The sequence below is a fragment of the Gorilla gorilla genome, chromosome 2, assembly GCF_029281585.2.
Source record: "Gorilla gorilla gorilla isolate KB3781 chromosome 2, NHGRI_mGorGor1-v2.1_pri, whole genome shotgun sequence".
In the NCBI taxonomy this organism is placed as follows: domain Eukaryota; kingdom Metazoa; phylum Chordata; class Mammalia; order Primates; family Hominidae; genus Gorilla; species Gorilla gorilla.
Window position 1 is genome coordinate 117,918,173 of NC_086017.1, and position 20,083 is coordinate 117,938,255.

Here is a 20,083-nt window from a genome sequence, read left to right on the forward strand (position 1 = left end):
GTTGCACACTCACAGCATCACTGTTCTGCCTGGGGATCCTCCACCATTGACCCACTGCATCAACAGACCACCTGCAGCCATACCCAACAATGCACGCACTCTGACTCCTGCAAGCACAGGGAACTGGTGAATCACTGGAGAGTCACGGGCCTCCTGGCAACCTAACCTTCGGCACGGACCACCCCTAAGGAAAGAGGGGATGCAGCCCACCAAAGTCCCCTTTGGGGCAAAGAAAACTTAGCACAGTGGTGCAATTGAAGAGGATAGCACCAAGGCCTAGGAACAGACTGGGAGAGGGAGTCATCTCTTGCCCCCCTCCCCAGAGCACTGAAATACAAAAGGAAGGGTGAGTGCAGGTAAAAGCCTATCAGCTGGCCCTCTCTTATGCACCATCTACTGAGCTGCAGCCTGAATTACACCACCAAACAAAAATACATTGTTTCAGCATACAACACCTGTGAAACCCACTGCAGAACCCTATCTACTACCATGGAAACCATATAGAGCCTTGGCCCTCTGCAAGTACCCAGAAGCAAAGCCAATGGACTAAATAAAACATACACCACAGTCAAACCCTTAAGGGAAAAAAGAGTATGAAAACAAACAACCCCATCCAAACAACAGCAAATTCCAAAAGAAAAAGAAGTGACCGCTCTCTCAGATGGGAAGGAATCAGAGCAAGAACTCAGGCAATTCAAAAAGCCAGAGCATTTAATCATGTCCAAAGGATCACACTAGCTTCCTAGTAATGGATGCTAACCAGATTGAAATGTCTGAAGTGACAGACATAGAATTCAGAATCTGGATGACAAAGAAGTAATGAGATCCATGAGAAAGTTGAAATCCAATCCAATAAAGCCAGAAAAGCCATCCAAGGTTTGAAAGACCACATAGTTATATTAAGAAAGAACGAAACAGAGCTTCAGGAATTGAAAAAATCACTATAGTTATTTCAAAATACAGTTTAAAGCCTTAATAGCAGACTAGACCAAGCAGAGGAAAGAATTCCAGAGCTCAAAGATCAGTCCTTCAAATCAACCCAGTCAGGCAACAACAACACAAAAAAAAAGAATTTTAAAAAGTGATCAAAGCATCCAAGAAATATGAGATTACGCAAAGTGACCAAACCTGTTACTCATTAGCATTCCTGTGAGAGAAGAAGAGAGAGTAAGCAATTTGGAAAACATACTTGAGGATATAATCTATGAAAATGTCCCAATCTCATTACAGAGGTTAACATGCAAATTCAAGAAACTCAGAGAACTACTGCAAGATATTATACAAGACGACCATCCCCAAGGCACATAGTTATCAGAGTTTCCAAAGCCAATGTGAAAAAAAAAACCTTAAACAAATCAAGAAGAAAAAAACAAACAACCCAATTAAAAAGTAGGCAAAGGACACAAACAGACAGTCGTCAAAAGAAGACACACAAGCGGCCAAAGAACATATGAAAAAATGCTCAAAGTCACTACTCATCAGAGAAATAAAAATCAAAGCTACAACGCGATACTGTCTCACACAAGACAGAATGTTTATAGTTTAAAAAAAAAACTGTTAGTGAGGCTGCAGAGAAAAGGGAATTCTTATATACTGTTGGTGGGAATGTAAATTAGTTCTGCCCATGTAGAAAGCAGTGTGGAGATTTCTCAAAGAACTAAAAATAGAACTAGCATTTGATCCAGCAATCCCCTTACTGGGTATATACCCAAAGAAAAATAAATTTTTCTACCCAAAAAATACCTGCACTCATGTATTTTTCACAACACCATTCACAATAGCAAAGTCATGGAAACAGCCTGGGTGCCCACATAAAGATGGAAACAATAGACACTGGGGGCTTAGAAAAGAGGGAGAGGAGTACGGACTTAAAAACTTTCTTTTGAGTATGCTGTTCACTATCGGGGTGATGAGATCCATAGAAGCCCAAACTGCAGCATCACAAAATATACTCTTCTAACAAACTTGCACATGTACCCTTGAATTTAAAATAAAAATTAAATTTTTAAAAAACTGAAAGTATTCTGAAATGAATGAAAACACATTACAATTTAAGGAATGCCACTAAAGCAGTATGTAGAAAAAAGTTACAGCCCTAACGCACAACTTAGAAGATATTAAATCATTGACCTCAGCTTCTACATATGAATCTAGAAAATGAAGAGCAAAGTGAACCCAAAGAACCAAGGGAAAGGAAGTAGTACAGATTAGCACAGAAATAAATAAAGCAGAAGACAGAAAACAATATACATCAATAAAATAAAAACTTCTTCTTTGAGGTTAATAACATTAATTGACCTCTAGCCATACTGATTAGGGAAAAGAGAAGACGCAAATTATAAATACCAGGAATGACAGAGGTGATAAGTTATAAATTATACTGCTATTAAGATCATAATATGGAAATATTAACTTTATGCCAATAAACTCAACAACTTAGATTAAATAAAAATATCTTGAAAGACAAACTACCAGATCTTACTCAAGAAGCAATATATATTCTGAAAAGCCCTATACATATTTTAAAAATTGAATTTGTTGTTGAAGACCTTCCCGCAAAGAATACTTCAGGACAAGATGGTTTCACTGGAGAATTCTACCAAATATTTAAGAAAAAAGTAATATCATTTCTACATGAATCATCCACAAATTTAAAGGAGAGTCAATACCTCTTAACTTATTCTGTGAAGCCAGCTTTATACAGATACCAAAACCAGATAAATACATTATGAGAAAAGAAAATTACAGAACAAGATTGTTTACAAACACAGATACAATAATTTTTGACAAATATCAGCAAATTACTTCCTACAATATATAGAAAGAACAATATCATAATCAGGTGAGTTTTATCACAGACATGCAAGATTGATTCAATCATTCAGAAGTCAATCAATGTGGGCCAGGTATGGTAGCTCACACTTGTAATCCCAACACTTTGGGAAGCCGAGGCGGGCAAATCACTTGAGGTCAGGTGTTCGAGACCAGCCTGAGCAACATGGTGAAACTCCGTCTCTACTAAAAATACAAAAATTAGCTGGACGTGGTGGCGGGTGCCTATAGTCCCAGCTACCCGGGAGGCTGAGGCAGGAGAATTGCTTGAATGCGGGAAGCGGAGGTTGAAGTAAGCTGAGATCACACCACTGCACTCCAGCCTGGGCAACAGAGAGAGACTCCATGTCAAAAAAAGAACGGAAAAAAAAAAAAAAAAAGAAGAAGTCAATCAGTGTAATTCACCATAGCAACCAACTAAAATTGAAAACCACACGATCATCTCAATAGTCAAAGACAAAGCATTTGACATAATATGTCATCCATTCTTGATAAAAAATCTCACCAAACTAGAATCAGAAGGGTATTTCCTCAAACTGATAAAAGGCATCTATGAAACATCTACAGCTAACATCATATTAAATGGTAAAAAGATGTTTGCTTTTCTCCTAAGAGCAGGAATAAGACCAGGATGTCTGTCCACTTCTCTTCTATTCAACATTATACTGAAGGTTCTATCCAGTGCAATAAAGCAAGCAAATAAATAAATAAATGGCAGCCCTATTGAAAAAAAAAAGTAAAACTGTCATTAGTTACAGCTGACATGGTCATCTTCATAGAAAATTTTATGAAACATTGCAAAAAAGATACAAAAACTGATAAGTGAGTTCAGCAAGAATGCAGGGTTCAAGATCAATATGCAAAATCAATTTTATCTCTAAATATTAGTAATGAACAATTGGTACCTAAAAATGTACCATTTATAACACAAAACATACAAGCTACTTAGGAATAAAACTAACAAAAATGTGTAGTACCTATACATTTAAAACTATAAAATATTGCTGACAATGAAAGAAAACCTAAATGAATAGAGTTAAACCATATTCATGTGTCAAAAACTTCAATATTTTTAAGATGGCAATTTCCTTAGAACTGATCCATTTTGTAGAAATTGACAAGAAATAGATAAACAGATTTTGGTGTAGCTATACATGGAATACTATTTAGCAATATAAAGGAATAAACTATTCATTTACATACCATCAATTAATATGTTGAGTTCAAAGAGCCAGACAAACCAGAGTACATATTGTATTATTCCATTCATACAAAATTCTAGAAAAAGAAATATACTCTGTAGTAGCAGAAAACAAAACAATGGTCACCTAGAGATAGGAAAATGGGTAGGGATGAAAAGGGAAGGATTTCAGTGGGACATGAGGAAACTTTTGAGAGTGATGGGTAAGTTCATTATCTTAAATAATGGGAATTGTTTCATGATGTCTGCAATACCAGAACTAATCAGTTTGTGCATTTCAAACATCTGCAATTTATTGAATATAAATTATATCTCAATATAATTGCTTTTTTAAAAAATAAAAGAATGTAGATAATTGCTAAAGTGCACTTTTGAGGTTCCAAGAGGAAAGAGGATCAAATAGGGAAACAAGAATGGAATCTGGTAAACAAGTGGAAGGATTGGCTTTAGATCAGAGCCCAGATATAAGCACAAAGGCAACAAATGTTAGTGCAAAAGCTATTCGATGAGTAGATGCAGTTGTGGGAGTCCTCAGAAGTTCGTTTAGGGGTGTTTACACTTTCTCAGTAAAATAGGGACCAATATCATTAGTTGAGATTGCAAATGGAGAGCAAGGCTTAAGAGGTTTGAGGAAAGAGGAGAGAGCATGAAATAGAAGCATAGGAGTCCACAGTAGTCCAGGAAAATTCGTTATGTTTGCCAGATAGCATTAAAAACTCATTTGATGTTCATGACCATGAATTTAAAATGTGACCATTGAGCACATTTATGTATTTCTCTCCAGTCAGTGAACAGGAGCAGGCATGAAGGAGACAAAGAGCTCTTTTAACTAGGGTTGTGGTTTATGCAAGTAAGTTCGATGAAGTAAGAGAGGAACAAAAGAATGGTGCATGCATGTGTGCAAGAAGCATCTATAATGATTGCCCATAGAATTCAAGCCTAGTCAGAGAGCAAAATGCCAAAAATTAATATATTGTTTGGGCTGTAATTATTGGTAAGGACATGGTTTAGAATAATAGCACATGAGTGAGAGATAAAATAAGATAAAGAACAAGATCATTGGAGAACAGAATGTTGAAAGGATCACCAAATTAAAATTGAATAGGGCAGGAATGATGTTGATAAAAGTGTCAGGTAGTTAGTTGCTTAAATCTATGAAAGAAGGGCCAGGCACAGTGGCTCATGCCTGTAATCCTAGCACTTTGGGAGGTGAAGGTAGACAGCTCACTTGAGGTCAGGAGTTCGAAACAAGCCTGGCCAACATGGTGAAACCCCGTCTTTACTAAAAATACAAAAAAATTTGCTGGAGGAGGTGGTGCGTGCCTGTAATCCCAGCTACTTGGGAGGCTGTGGGAGGAGAATCACTTGAACTTGGGAGGCGGAGGTTGCAGTTAGCTGAGATCGCACCACCTCACTCCAGTCTGGGTGACAGAGTGAGACTCCATCTTAAAAAAATAAAAATAAAAAAATCCATGAAAGAAGGCGAACAACTCAGAGGTTGAGATGACAATAAAATGATAGCGAGTGAATAAGCAGATGACAACATAAGCTGATGACATAAAACTCTACCCAAGTTCCAGGAGTATGAGATCTAAGAGAGAAAACTATCAATAGTTGAGAGAGCTAAAGTGGAAGTCATGTTTTAAGGATTCATAGAGTAGAGGTGTGGAAAAACAGGCTTCTATTAGAGCAAAACAAGTGATTTAAATGTTTCTGTAAGACGGTGGTCACATATGGAGTATTTCCTGTTGCAGGACCCTGATTTCTGGGGAACACAATGGAAATGTTTCAGGAGTTGAAGATAGGCAGGAAAAGGGAAACTATGGTCATGCAAAGCCTTACAGGAGTGCTAGAGATGAAGAATGACTGGTTTGGGGGGCTTCCTTTAGTGTCTGACAAATCAGGGATAGAAGGCATAAGATTTATCCTGGTAGATTCAAGGTAGATAGTGTGGGTGATGACCTGAGTTTAGGGGTAAGGAGGGGTAGGTATCTGGAAGTTTCTCTTGACCTCTCTCCACAGAGTCAAGGAAGTCTCTAGATGTGGGACCTTCATCCTGGTGCCAATTGTACTTAAATCCTTAGTGAGGCATGGTTTTAGTCATAATGCAAGTGTTCACCTTTGAGCCCTATTAGTGTAAAGGAAAACTTACAGCAATTGTTCGGACTCATTCTTTATCATTTCTGTAGTTCAAGATATCTAGGGAAACCAAAAATGGACATTGGTTAATGTCCATTCCATCTCTCACAGCCCCCTACAATCTTGATCTTTACCCCATTACTAGGAAGTTTAGGGAAGAGGTAACAGAAAGAGTGTCAGAAATGGAGTAAAAGTATCTTTGTGCGTGTTATTTGACCCTTCAAAAATAATTTAAAGTAAAATATTTTAGCATTTTAGGCTGCATCAAAATATCATGTGGAACCTCAAAATAATAAGGGGTATCTATGACAAACCCACAGCCAACTTCATACTGAATGGGCAAAAGCTGGAGGCATTCACCTTGAAAACTGACATAAGACAAGGATGCCCTCTCTTAACGCTTCTATTCAACATAGTATTGGAAGTCCTGGCTGGGACAATCAGACAAAAGAAAGAAATACAGGACCTCCAAATAGGAAGGGAGAAAGTTCAACTATCCCTGTTAGGAGACGACATGATCCTATATCTAGAAAACCCCATAGTATCATCTCAAAAGCTTCTTATGCTGATAAACAACTTCAGCAAAGTCTTGGGATATAAAATCAGCATGCAAAAATCACTAGCACTCCTATACGCCAACAACAATCAAGCTGAGAGCCAAATTAGGAACAAACTCCCATTCACGATTGTCATAAGAAGAATAAAATACCTAGGAATATAGCTAACTAGGGAGGGGAAAGATCTACAAAGAAAACTATAAAACACTGCTCAAAGGAATCAGAGATGACATAAACAAATGAGAAAACATTCCATGTTCTCTATAGGAAGAATCAATATCATTAAAATGGCATACTGCCCAAAGCAATTGATAGATTCAATGCTATTCCTATTAAACTGCCATGAAGATTCTTCATAGAACTAGAAAAAACTGTTTTAAAATTCATATGAAACCAAAAAAGAGCCCAAGTAGCCAAGGCAATCCTATGCAAAAAGAACAAGGCTGGCGGCATCACGTTGCCTGACTTCAAACTATTTTACAGAGCTACAGTAACCAAAACAGTATGGTACTGGTACAAAAAAAGACACATAGACCAATGGAACAGAACAGAGAACCCTGAAATAAGACCACACACCTACAACCATATGATCTTCAACAAACCTGATAAAACAAGTAATGGGGAAAGTATTCCCTACTCAATAAATGGTGTTGGGATAACTGGCTAGTCATATGCAGATTAAAACTGGACCACTCCCTTACATCATATGTAAAAATTAACTCAAGGTGGATTAAAGGATGAAATGTAAAACTCAAAACTATAAAAACCCTGGAAGACAACCTAGACTATACCATTCAGGACATAGGCACAGGCAAAGATTTCAAGATGAAGATGCCAAAAACAATTGCAACAAAACCAAAAATTGACAAATGGGATCTAATTAAACTAAAGAGCTTCTGCATAGCAAAATAAATTATCAATAGAGTAAACAGACAAACTACCAAATGGGAGAAAATTTTTGCAAACTATGCATCCAACAAAGTCTAATATACAGCATCTATACGTAGCTTAAATTTACAAGAAAAAAATAACCCCATTAAAGAAGAGGGCAAAGGACATAAACAGATACCTTTCAAAAGAAGACATACATGCAGCCAACAATCATATGAAAAAAAGTTCAGGTTGCTGGCAAGATGGCCAAATAGGAATGGCTCCGGTCTGCAGCTCTCAACGACATTGATGCAGAAAACCGGTGATTTCTGCATCTCCAAGTGAAGTACCCAGTTCATCTCATCGGGACTGGTTAAACAACGGGTGCAGCCCATGGAAGGCAAGCCGAAGCAGGGTGGGGCGTCTGTTAAAAACAGGCTTTAAACCAACAAAGATCAAAAGAGACAAAGAAGGGCATTACATAATGGTAAAAGGATCAATGCAACAAGAAGAACTAACTATCCTAAATATATATGCACCCAATACAGGAGCAGCCAGATTAACAAAGCAAGTTCTTAGAGAATTACAAAGAGACTTAGACTCTCACACAATAATAATGGGAGACTTTAACACCCCACTGTCAATATTAGACAGATCAACGAGACAGAAAATTAACAAGGATATCCAGGACTTGAACTCAGCTCTGGACCAAGTGGACGTAATAGACATCTACAGAACCCTCCACCCTAAATCAACAGAATATACATTCTTTTCAGCACCACATCGCACTTTTTCTAAAATTGACCACATAATTGGAAGTAAAACACTCATCAGCAAATGCAAAAGAATGGAAATCATAAGAGTCTCTTGGACCACAGTGCAATGAAAATGGAACTCAGCATTAAGAAACTCACTCAAAACCACACAACTACATGGAAACTGAACAAACGGCTCCTGAATGACTACTGGCTAAATAACAAAATTAAGGTAGAAATAAAGGTGTTCTTTGAAACCAATGAGAACAAAGATACAATGTACCAGAATCCCTGGGACACACTTTAAAGCAGTGTGTAGAGGGAAATTTATAGCACTAAATGCCCACAAGAGAAAGCAGGAAATATCTAAAATTGACACCCTAACATCACAATTAAAAGAACTAGAGAAGCAATAGCAAACAAATTCAAAAGCTAGCAGAAAACAAGAAACAGCTAAGATCAGAGCAGAACTGAAGGAGATAGAGACATAAAAAACCCTTCAAAAAAATCAATAAATCATTTTGGGAGGCCGAGGCAGGCTGATAATGAGGTCAGGAGATCGAGACCATACTGGCTAACATGGTGAAACCCTGTCTCTACTAAAAATACAAAAAATTAGCTGGGCGTGGTGGCGGGCGCCTGTAGTCCCAGCTACTCAGGAGGCTGAGGCAGGAGAATGGTGTGAACCCGGGAGGTGGGGCTTGCAGTGTGCAAAGATCACGCCACTGCACTCCAGCCTGGGTGACAGAGCAAGACTCCATCTCAAAAAAAAAAAAAAAAAAAAAAAATTAATGAATCTAGGAGTTGTTTTTTTCTAAAGATCAACAAAATAGACTGCTAGCCAGACTAATAAAGAAGAAAAGAGAGAATAATCAAATAGACACAATAAAAAATGATAAAGGGGACATCACCACTGATCCCACAGAAATACAAACTACCATCAGAGAATACTATAAACACCTTTATGCAGATAAACTGGAAAATCTAGAAGAAATGGACAAATTCCTGGACACATACACCCTCCCAAGACTAAACCAGGAAGAAGTCGAATCCCTGAATAAACCAATAACAAGTTCTGAAATTGAGGCAGTAATGAATAGCCTACCAACCAAGATAAGTCCAGGACCAGACGGATTCACAGCTGAATTCTACCAGAGGTACAAAGAGGAGCTGGTACCATTCCTTCTGAAAATATTCCAAACAATAGAAAAAGAGGGAATCCTACCTAACTCATTTTATGAGGCCAGCATCATCCTGATACGAAAACCTGAAAGAGACACAACAAAAAAAGACAGTTTTAGGCCAGTATCCCTGATGAACATCTATGTGAAAATCCTCAATAAAATACTGGCAAACCGAATCCAGGAGCACATCAAAAAGCTTATCCACCATGATCAAGTGGGCTTCATCCATGGGATGCAAGGCTGGTTCAACATACGCAAATCAATAAATGTAATCAATCACATAAATAGAACCAATGACAAAAACCACATGATTATCTCAATAAATGCATAAAAGGCTTTCGACAAAATTCAACACCCCTTCATGCTAAAAACTCTCAATAAACTAGGTATCAATGGAACATATCTCAAAATAATAAGAGCTATTTATAACAAACCCACAGCCAATATCATACTGAATGGGCAAAAACTGGAAGCATTCCCTTTGAAAACCAGCACAAGACAAGGATGCCCTCTCTCACCACTCCTATTCAACATAGTATTGGAAGTTCTGGCCAGGGCAATCAGGCAAGAGAGAGAAATAAAGCATATTCAATCAGGAAAAGAGGAAGTCAGATTGTCTCTGTTTGCAGATGACAAGATTGTATATTTAGAAAACCCACATCATCTCAGCTCAAAATCTCCTTCAGCTGATAAGCAACTTCAGCAAAGTCTCATGATACAAAATCAATGTGCAAAAGTCACAAGCATTCCTATACACCAATAACAGAGAGAGAGCCAAATCATGGGTGAACTCCCATTCACAATTGCTACAAAGAGAATAAAATAGCTAGGAATACAACTTACAAGCAATGTGAAGGACCTCTTCAAGGAGAGCTACAAACCACTGCTCAAGGAAATAAGAGAGGACACAAACAAATGGAGAAAAAAAATCCATGCTCATGGATAGGAAGAATCAATATCGCAAAAATGGCCATACTGCCCAAAGTAATTTATAGATTCAATGCTATCCCCATCAGGCTACCACTGACTTTCTTCACAGAATTGGAAAAAACTACTTGAAATTACATATGGAACCAAAAAAGAACCCACATAGCCAAGACAATCCTAAACAAAAAGAACAAAGCTGGAGGCATCACACTACCTGACTTCAAACTATACTACAAGGCTACGGTATCAAAAACAGCATGGTACTTGTAACAAAACAGATATATAGACCAATGGAACAGAACAGAAGCCTCAGAAATAACACCACAAATCTACAAGCATCTGATATTTGACAAACCTGACAAAAACAAGCAATGGGGAAAGGATTCCCTATTTAATAAATGGTGTTGGGAAAACTGGCTAGCCATATGCAGAAAGCTGAAACTGGATCCCTTCCTTATACCTTATATAAAAATTAACTCAAGGTGGATTAAAGACTTAAATGTAAGACCTAAAACCATAAAAACCATAGAACAAAACCTAGGCAATACCATTCAGGACATAGACACGGACAAAGACTTCATGACTAAAACACCAAAAGCAATGGCAACAAAAGCCAAAATTGACAAATGGGATTTAATTAAACTAAAGAGCTTCTGCACAACAAAAGAAACTATTATCAGAGTGAACAGGCAATCTACAGAATGGGAGAAAATTTTTGCAATCTGTCCATCTGAAAAAGGGCTAATATCCAGAATCTACAAAGAACTTAAACAAATTTACAAAAAAAAAAAAATCCACCCCATCAAAAAGTGGGCAAAGGATATGAACAGACACTTCTCAAAAGAAGACATTTACGCAGCCAACAAACATATGAAAAAAAGCTCATCATCACTGGTGATTAGAGAAATGCACATCAAAACCACAATGAGATACCATCTCGCCAAGTAATGGCAATCATTAAATAGTCAGGAAACAACAGATGCTGGAGAGGATGTGAAGACATAGGAATGTTTTACACTGTTGATGGGAGTGTAAATTAGTTCAACCATTGTGGAAGATAGTGTGGTGATTCCTCAACGATCTAGAACTAGAAATACCATTTGACCCAGCAATCCCATTGCTAGGTATATACCCAAAGGTTTATAAATCATTCTACTATAAAGACACATGCACACGTATGTTTATTGCGGCACTGTTCACAATAGCAAAGACTGGGAACCAACCCAAATGCCCATCATTGATAGACTGGATAAAGTAAATGTGGCACATATACGCCATGGAATACTATAGCAGCCATAAAAAGGATGAGTTCATGTCCTTTTCAGGGACATGGATGAAGCTGGAAACCATCATTCTCAGCAAACTAACACAAGAAGAGAAAACCAAACACTGCATGTTCTCACTCTTAAGTGGGAGTTTAACAATGAGAACACATGGACACAGGGAGGGGAACATCGCACACCGGGGCCTGTCAGGGGGTAGGAGTTTAGGGGAGGGATAGCATTAAGAGAAATACCTAATGTAGATGATGGGCTGATGGGTGCAGCAAACCACCATGGCACGTGTATACCTATGTAACAAACCTGCACGTTCTGCACATGTACCTCAGAACTTAAAGTATAACAATAAAAAAAAGCTCAACATTACTAATCATTAGAAAAATGCAAATCAAAACCACAATGAGATATCATCTCACACCAGTCAGAATGGCTATTAGTAAAAAGTCAAAAAAATAGCAGATGCTGGCAAGGTTGCAGAGAAAAAGTAACACTTATACACTGTTGGTAGGAGTGTAAATTAGTTCAACCATTGTAGAAGATAGTGTGGTGATTCCTCAAAGACCTAAAGAAGAAATACCTTTGATACAGCAATCCCATTACTGGGTATATACACAAAGGAATATAAATCATTCTATTATAAAGATAGAAGCACACGTATGTTCATTGCAGCACTATTCACAATAGCAAAGACCTGGAATCAACTCAAATGTTTATTAATGGTAGACTGGATAAAGAAATTGTGGTACATACACACCATTGGATACTATGCAGCCATAGAAAAGAAAAGGATCATGTCTTTTCAGAGACATGGATGGCGCTGGAGGCCATTATCCTTAGGAAACTAACACAGGAACAGAAAACCGAATACCACATGTTCTCACTTACAAATGGGAGCTAAATAATGAGAACACATGGGCACATAGAGAGGAACAACACACACTAGGGCCAAGTGGAGGATGGAGGCAGAGAGGAAGGAGAGGATTAGGAAAAATAACTAATGAGTACTAGGCTTAATACCTGGGCGATGAAATAACCTGTACAACAAACCCACATGACACAAGTTTACCTGTGTAGCAAACCTACACCTATAACCCTGAACTTAAAATAAGAGTTTAAAAAAAGCCATATGGCTATGCAAACTTTTTATCTTAATATACTACCCTTCCTATACCAACCTTTCTACCCCACCTTCCCCACCTCCCACAGACATACCATGAACTATTTATTCCTGACTACTCAGAGTTTTCCAAATCCACGATACACTTTCATTGCTTTCTGCCTCTGATTATGCTATTCTATTGCCTGGAATTTCATCCCCTATCCTTTCATGTGTCTGATAGACTCTTACTTTGACATAATTCAAATGCCCCGCCTCTCATGGAGAGCCTTCTCCTGTTGTCTCAGATCAGATTCTCCATTCTTAGTATTGCACCCTACTTCATATACACTACTTCATCAAAACTTACCATGTAATATACTAATTATTCATGTACTTGTCTTCCCTGCTAGGTAGTGAGTTTTTCATAGTTAGGAAATGCCATTCAGCTTCATACTACAATGGCCTCAAGTGCCCAGGTCTTATTGAATTAAATTGAATATAAGGTAAGCACCTTATAAGGTAAGCATTAAATATGTTTGAATAGGTGGTGGTGTCAAAAGCTAGATTCATACGATGCTCATCCAAGTTTGCAAAACTGTAACTCATATTTTTAATTACTTTTATTAAGAAATAGCTTATTCACATTTCCAAAAATTTCAGAAAATAAAGTTTAAGAATTGTATAAATGGAACCATTTATTTTATTTCACAATGATTAGTTTAGTCATCCCAGCAGTATAAATGGAGTTCAGAGCCTCAAACTGGCTTAATAAATATAGTTGGTTTCAGTGAATTAAGGAATAAAACTGTACTCTATTATCAAGGTACAATAACACTATGCACCGAAAAAGCACAGAGGAAGTAAAAGGTTAATTGGAATTTAAATCAAACCCCATTTTAGTTGACCAAATAAGTCTTTAATCAAAAGGTGGAAAGCAGCATTAAACACCATAATAAATATGTGTTATCATCTGCGATCTTGGCTTGTAAAAGTATGATAAATCAAGAAGTGAACTTTATTAGAATACAAACAATTTTACAGCATATAAGAACACAGCTAGCTGTGACATAGAAACAATCTGACTAAAGCACAATTTACAACATAATTTGAAATATAGCAGCCACTGAGTAAAAGCATAAGTCATAAGCAATTTATCCAGCAGAATTAATAACAGTGTTAGCCCAAACCAGTACAACTATGTAGACACCTTGGAGGCCACCTCAAACTCTAAAACTTGTTTAGAACTGAAATCAAGTGCAAACCCTGATACAATCCAATGGTCATTGAATGACAATAAATATAGGTCATTCTGAAGTTTAATTTCTAAGTATGAGGTATTATTTGAAAATTTGTATTCAATCATTTATTTTTGTTATTGCATTAACATGAAATTTACTACATTATATTGTCAATAATTTGTTTCAAAGTCAGTAAAAAGGATTGCAAGCTGTCAACAATTGTAAGAGCTTGTGCCAGTCATACTGACAGACGCAATTCACAGCCTTTGATGAACACTCAAAGAATGTCCAAAATTGTCATGCCAGGAAATTCTATTTTCTCTGAACATACAGTTTATCCCAGAAAATTGGTATTTCATTTCACTAGGATAAAAAAAACCTGCATCTGCACTCCACTGCTTTCTCACTCTGAGACACGTGACTCAGATGGTATCTCCATCCTGAGGAAGGCTTCAGGAAGAGATGAGGGAACATTAATGTTCTTTTTAAGCAGAAAGAAACTGAAGATTTACTTGTTTCCCTCTCAGAAAAGATCATCCTCCTAATTAGGTACTTCATCAACACTGTATTTCCCACAAATGTAAAATTCTGTATATTCTTTCAGTCCATCTATAAAGATAAAACTTCCCACAAAGCTGACAATCATTACCATTAAGTGACGTTTATGAAGTCCTAGATTTACATAACTGTGTGTGGAAAATTTATAATAAAATTTAAAGGCAGTGCTCTCCAGAATTACATTTACATATTAAACTTTTTTAATCACAGAAGGAATCATATCGAGATGATAACTCTGCAATTAGCTGCACAGTTGCTGAGATCACCAACAAGAATAATACCTATGAATACACAGTGTGACCAAAATACTCAGAATTCAGTACCAGTAGTTTTATACTAAAGAGTGAGAAGACATTATCTGTCTTCCATTTGCCTGTAATTTATAGAAGAATGTGGTAATGAAGAAAGACTCAATCTAAGAAGCTCAGAATATGCTAGATTAAAACTCAGAAGAGCCTGGGTTCTTTAACCTCAGGCTTACTGTGTTCATGCTGTAGCCTTCATCTCCTTCCTTTGGGTTCAACATAATACTGACTTTGCTTCCTACTGATGATTTATATCCAAAGTCATGGTGACCAGTGTGTTATACAGTGGTATACAGTGCATACTGTATAATTTGAACCTATGGCATTAGCAATTCCAACAAAAAGTGACTGTTGATTCCAGAATTCTGCCTTAAAAAGCTAAAAATGCACACACAATATAAGAAATGTCCCTTCTCCCCTGTAGTGTAAATGGCCAAGCTAGAGCCTAGATAGCCTGTCAAGGAACTTACTATCGTTATAAAACGCCAGAGTTGCAATCAATAGTATCTTCTGACATTTCAGAAGAGCAGCTCAGCAGCATTCACACCCAGGATGGTCACGTTCCATGATGCCAAGAGTGAAACTGACAAAGGCAGCGCTCACAAGCCAACGAGTTCAGCTGATGCTAGGTTTGCCATGCACAGTGGCAGGGCACTGACAGTTTCCACAGCTGCTTAGAGTCAGTGAAGGAAGGAGTATAAAAAAAAATGGAAGAAGGAACTCCTCTCATCCTATTTTAGCTTATTAATTCTTGGCAGATAGTTTGACTTCCCACTTCTGCCTCTGCCTGAGAATTTCTAAGCTCTGAGCAGTGTCATTTTTCCTTGACTCTGATCTTCGCATGGACAGCAAAGGATCTTAGGGGATTTGAGCCTCCCTAAATTAAGGTAATTTAAGTTGCTACTAAACATATTACAGCGGAAAGGTATGAGCAAGTATATAAATATGCATCTGATTGTTTTATTTTTGCCACAGGGAGATCTCAAAAAATTAAAATTATTCATGTAGAAACTTCATAACAATGGAAGTTTTCCTGGAGAAAAGCAAGTATATACCTATGTTACACTTAAATCACCCCTAAACTACCCTTTTTTGCCAAATTGAAGAATAATAGATTTGAATTCAGTTATCCCAGAAGTAAACATGTTTCTTCAATTGCCTTCTTAAAAGTCTTATTAACATTTTATTGTAACACAGGTTGAACCTCATTTCTATGAATATTTCATAATGAAAACTATGGCTCATGTAATTTCTTTTCTCTACTTTGTAGCAATTGATAATTGAGTTCAACATCTCCAACTATCTAGCAATTATTCTGCGGCCATACTTCATGTAGACAGTGCAGAGCAAGGTGGAAGGGGCTATTAGAAGGCATGGATCACACATAGATCTGCTTTAGGAAATGTTTAAACCATTAACCTCCAAACCTGTCACTCAAAAGAAAAATTGTCTCTCTGAAGGGTAATGACACACATGAAGCTCAAGAACACATTGGTCACCCAATCACCAGAATTGAAAAAGTAATCTAGTTTAATTCAAAATCCAACCAAAAATATCTGTGGGACCACATTGAGCAAGGCACTGCGAGGGACACAAAGGCAGAGGCTGTGTGCCTTAATAAGCTCTCATAAATAACTCCAATGCAGGCTTCCAAGTGATTTAATTGGAGTGGAGAGGAAGCATTAAAAAAGTGAAAGATCATATTTTTTGGAACAACTAGAAAAATGGCATGGAGGATTTGACATTAGGAATAAAATTTAGCATAAAGAGTTTTTCTGGAAATTTGTTTATCCAGTCATTTTTCTCTCAAAAATAAACATGAAGAGGAGGTAATTAATATGAATATAGTAAACTTTCTGTAGCTCTTATAAGCTTTGGGGCAAAGAGCAGGCAGAATGATTTAATTCTTATATTTGATCTTCCTCTTCCTGTATCTGCTACTAATTTACCTGGTATATACGGTGTTTTTTTTTTTAATCTAATTGAATATAATTAAATGTCTAAATATATTTTGACATAGTTATGCTATAGAATATTATGCAGTAGCTTAAAAATAGATAAATTTATGTGTAGTTAGATGAATAAATTTCTAGAATATAAGTTGAATGAAAAAGTCAGTTGTAGAAAGTTGCACACAGTATATTTGCCAGAAACACTAAGGAGAATTATAACTTATTAAATTCTATTTATCTAAATTCTAAGCCCATAAAACTCAATTGACTTGAATCTCTAGGTAATAACTTTGAAAACTTGGTGTAGGCCAGTGCAAGAAAGACATTCATGTTTTAAGTTTTTAAGATAGATTCAACTTCAGGAATGGTATAGCTCTGAAAAATAGTCAACAATTATATAGAGGGACAACGACTTGAGGATGGTGGTGTTGTTTAATCACTCTCTCTCTCTGTACAGTATCTAGGAGTGGCCTGGAAGGCAGGGACTGTTCCAGCTCTGCACTGGGCCTTCAGCTCTGCTACCACCAGGCACTCTATAGGACCTTGGCAATGCTCATAGCCAAAGCTCTTGTCTTGAATGCTTCTCCGTTTCATTCCCACAACTTGTGAATCCACTGGCCATCATGTGCCCAAAATATGTCTTATTAAATAAAATCAAAAGCTACTAATATCAAGCAGCAGGGAAAGAGAACGATTAAAAATACACTTATAGACAAGCATTTACCAACAATATTCTACAGACTACTAGCCCTGGGGGATTCTCCATTCAGAAAAGAGGTCAATGTTTAGAAACCTGCAAGAAACCATAAGCTTGTATGAGAGAGTCACAATTCACAATAATATATTTACACATATTAAACATTCTGAGAAGTCACGTAGTAACAGATTCTGTGAGCATTGTTTAATATTTCTCTCTTTAAGCTCCAGTCCCATCTGTCTCTTCGACACATCCAAAGGCATCCAAAACTTCATGTGAGAGAATCTGAACTTATGGGTTACGGCCCCAACCTGATGCTCCTCTTGTGACTCTTAAAGTGAGCAAGCCATTCATCTAGTTGTGCAGGTCACATTAGTTTAAGCCACAACGTTTAATCCCTCTTTCTCTCACCTTATATATACAGTCCAATACCAAATCCTGTTAATTCTACACATACGAAAAGTCTCCCAATTTTGTAAATTTTTCTCTTTCTCTGCCATTCCCACTGTCATACGTACTACCACTATCTCGTACCTGAACCACTGCTGTGGTCCCTTACCCAGAACTCCCATATCCATTACAGTTTCCTGTATCAGTCTTCTCAGGCTACCGTAACAAAATACCACAGACTGGGCGGCTTAAACAACAGAAATTCATTTTCTCACAGCTCTGGAGCCTAGAAGTCCAAGATCAAGGTGCCAGCAAGCTTGGTTTCTAGTCAGGCCTCTCTTCTTGGCTTGCAAACAGCCACCTCATTTCTGTGTCCTCACATGGCCTATTCTATGTGCATGTTACAGGTGCAGGGTAGGGAAAGAGGGAAAGGGAGAGAAAGAGAAAGATCTCACAACCTCACACGCTGGTGTTTCTTCCTCTTCTTATACAGGCACGAGTCCTATCCGATTAAGACCCTTCCTATGACTTCACTCAACTTTTATTACCATCATATAGTCCCTATCTCCAAATAGTCACATTGGGGTTTGGGGCCTCAGCATATGAATTGTGTGTGGACACAATTCAGTCCATAACACCCATGTCTACTCTAATCTCCATACTGCAGCCAAAATGTTACTTTAAAATGAAAATTTGATCATGTCACTCTCTTTCAAAAATGGTCTTTAATAAAACCATAGACATTTTGCTCATACGGGCCTCCACTTATCCTCCCTGTGTGTGCTTCTGGTACACTTAAACTTCTTCAAATTCCTCACACTTCATGATTCCATTCATCTCAAGTCCTTTGTATGTACTCGTCCATTTCTGCATTGCTCTACCTTCCCTCTTCTCCTGGGAAGCCTTCTCTAGACCCCAAATAATCCAAACCTACACAAGATCCTCCTCAAATAGTCTGCCATAACATTCTATACATTTCATGTACTTTTATCTCATTTTGATTATATATTTGTGTAATTAGTTGATTAACATCTGTTTTTATTACCAGACCATAAGCAACATGAAGGCAGCAATGATATTAATTTGTTTATCATTATATCTACAGCATCTTGTACTGTATTCACCAGATAATAGATAATAAATATTTGTTCAAATCCCATTAAAAAGTGGTCAAAGGACATGCACAGACACTTTTCAAAAGAAGACATACATGTGCCCGATGAGTATATGATAAAAAGTTCAATGTTACTGATCATTAGAGAAATGCTAATCAAAACCATGATGAGATACCACCTCACACTAGTCAAAATGGGTATTAGTAAAAAGTCCAAAACTTACAGATGTCTGGTGAGGTTGCAGAGCAAAAGGAATGCTTATACACTGTTGTTGAGAGTGTAAATTAGTTCATCCATTGCAGAAGACAGTGTGACAATTCCTCAAAGACCTAAAAACACAAATACCATTTGACCCAGCAATCCCATTCTTGGGTATATCCCAAAGGAATAGAAATTGTTCTGTCATAAAGACACATGCATGCATATGTTCATTGCAGTGCTATTCACAAGAGCAAAGACATGGAATCAACCTAAATACCCATCAGTGGCAGAGTGGATAAAGAAAATATGGTACATATGCACCATGGAATACTATATAGCCATAAAAAATAATGAGATCATGTCCTTTGAAGGGACATGGATGGACGTGGAGCCCATTATTCTTAGCAAACTAATGCAGGAATAGAAAACCAAATACCACATGTTCTCACTTGTAAGTGGGAGCTAAATGATGAGAACACATGAACATTAGAGGGTATATCCTGGCAAATACATTCATAGGAAATTTTCCTCAAATCTAGGATCCAGAAGGTCACATATCTGTGAAAATGAATAAACAGAAAGCAGAATTCTGATTAGGGGAGTTTTAGACAGATTCTGAAAAAAACTTCAGGTGGATTTTGATGGGAGCTCTCTTTTTCTTTCTCTTACATCAATTGGTGACTCCGTGATCAGAATCTAAGTCCTGTTTCTCAGGTACAGGGACACATATATGTGTGGTTCAAAATTAGTTATATGCTTTTTGCCTGTAATAATAAATTGTTT

The 20,083-nt window shown here is 37.3% G+C and overlaps 1 long non-coding RNA gene across 1 annotated transcript in view; it reads right to left on the reverse strand.

Moving 5' to 3' along the window:
• The window catches only part of LOC109026206 (uncharacterized), a 235,948-nt gene extending 216,440 nt beyond the window's left edge, over positions 1-19,508 (reverse strand). Inside the window, exon 1 of the long non-coding RNA XR_008678569.2 lies at positions 19,323-19,508. This is a non-coding gene — a long non-coding RNA (uncharacterized lncRNA). The remainder of the gene's footprint in view (positions 1-19,322) is intronic.
• Between the last annotated feature and the right edge of the window lie 575 nt (positions 19,509-20,083).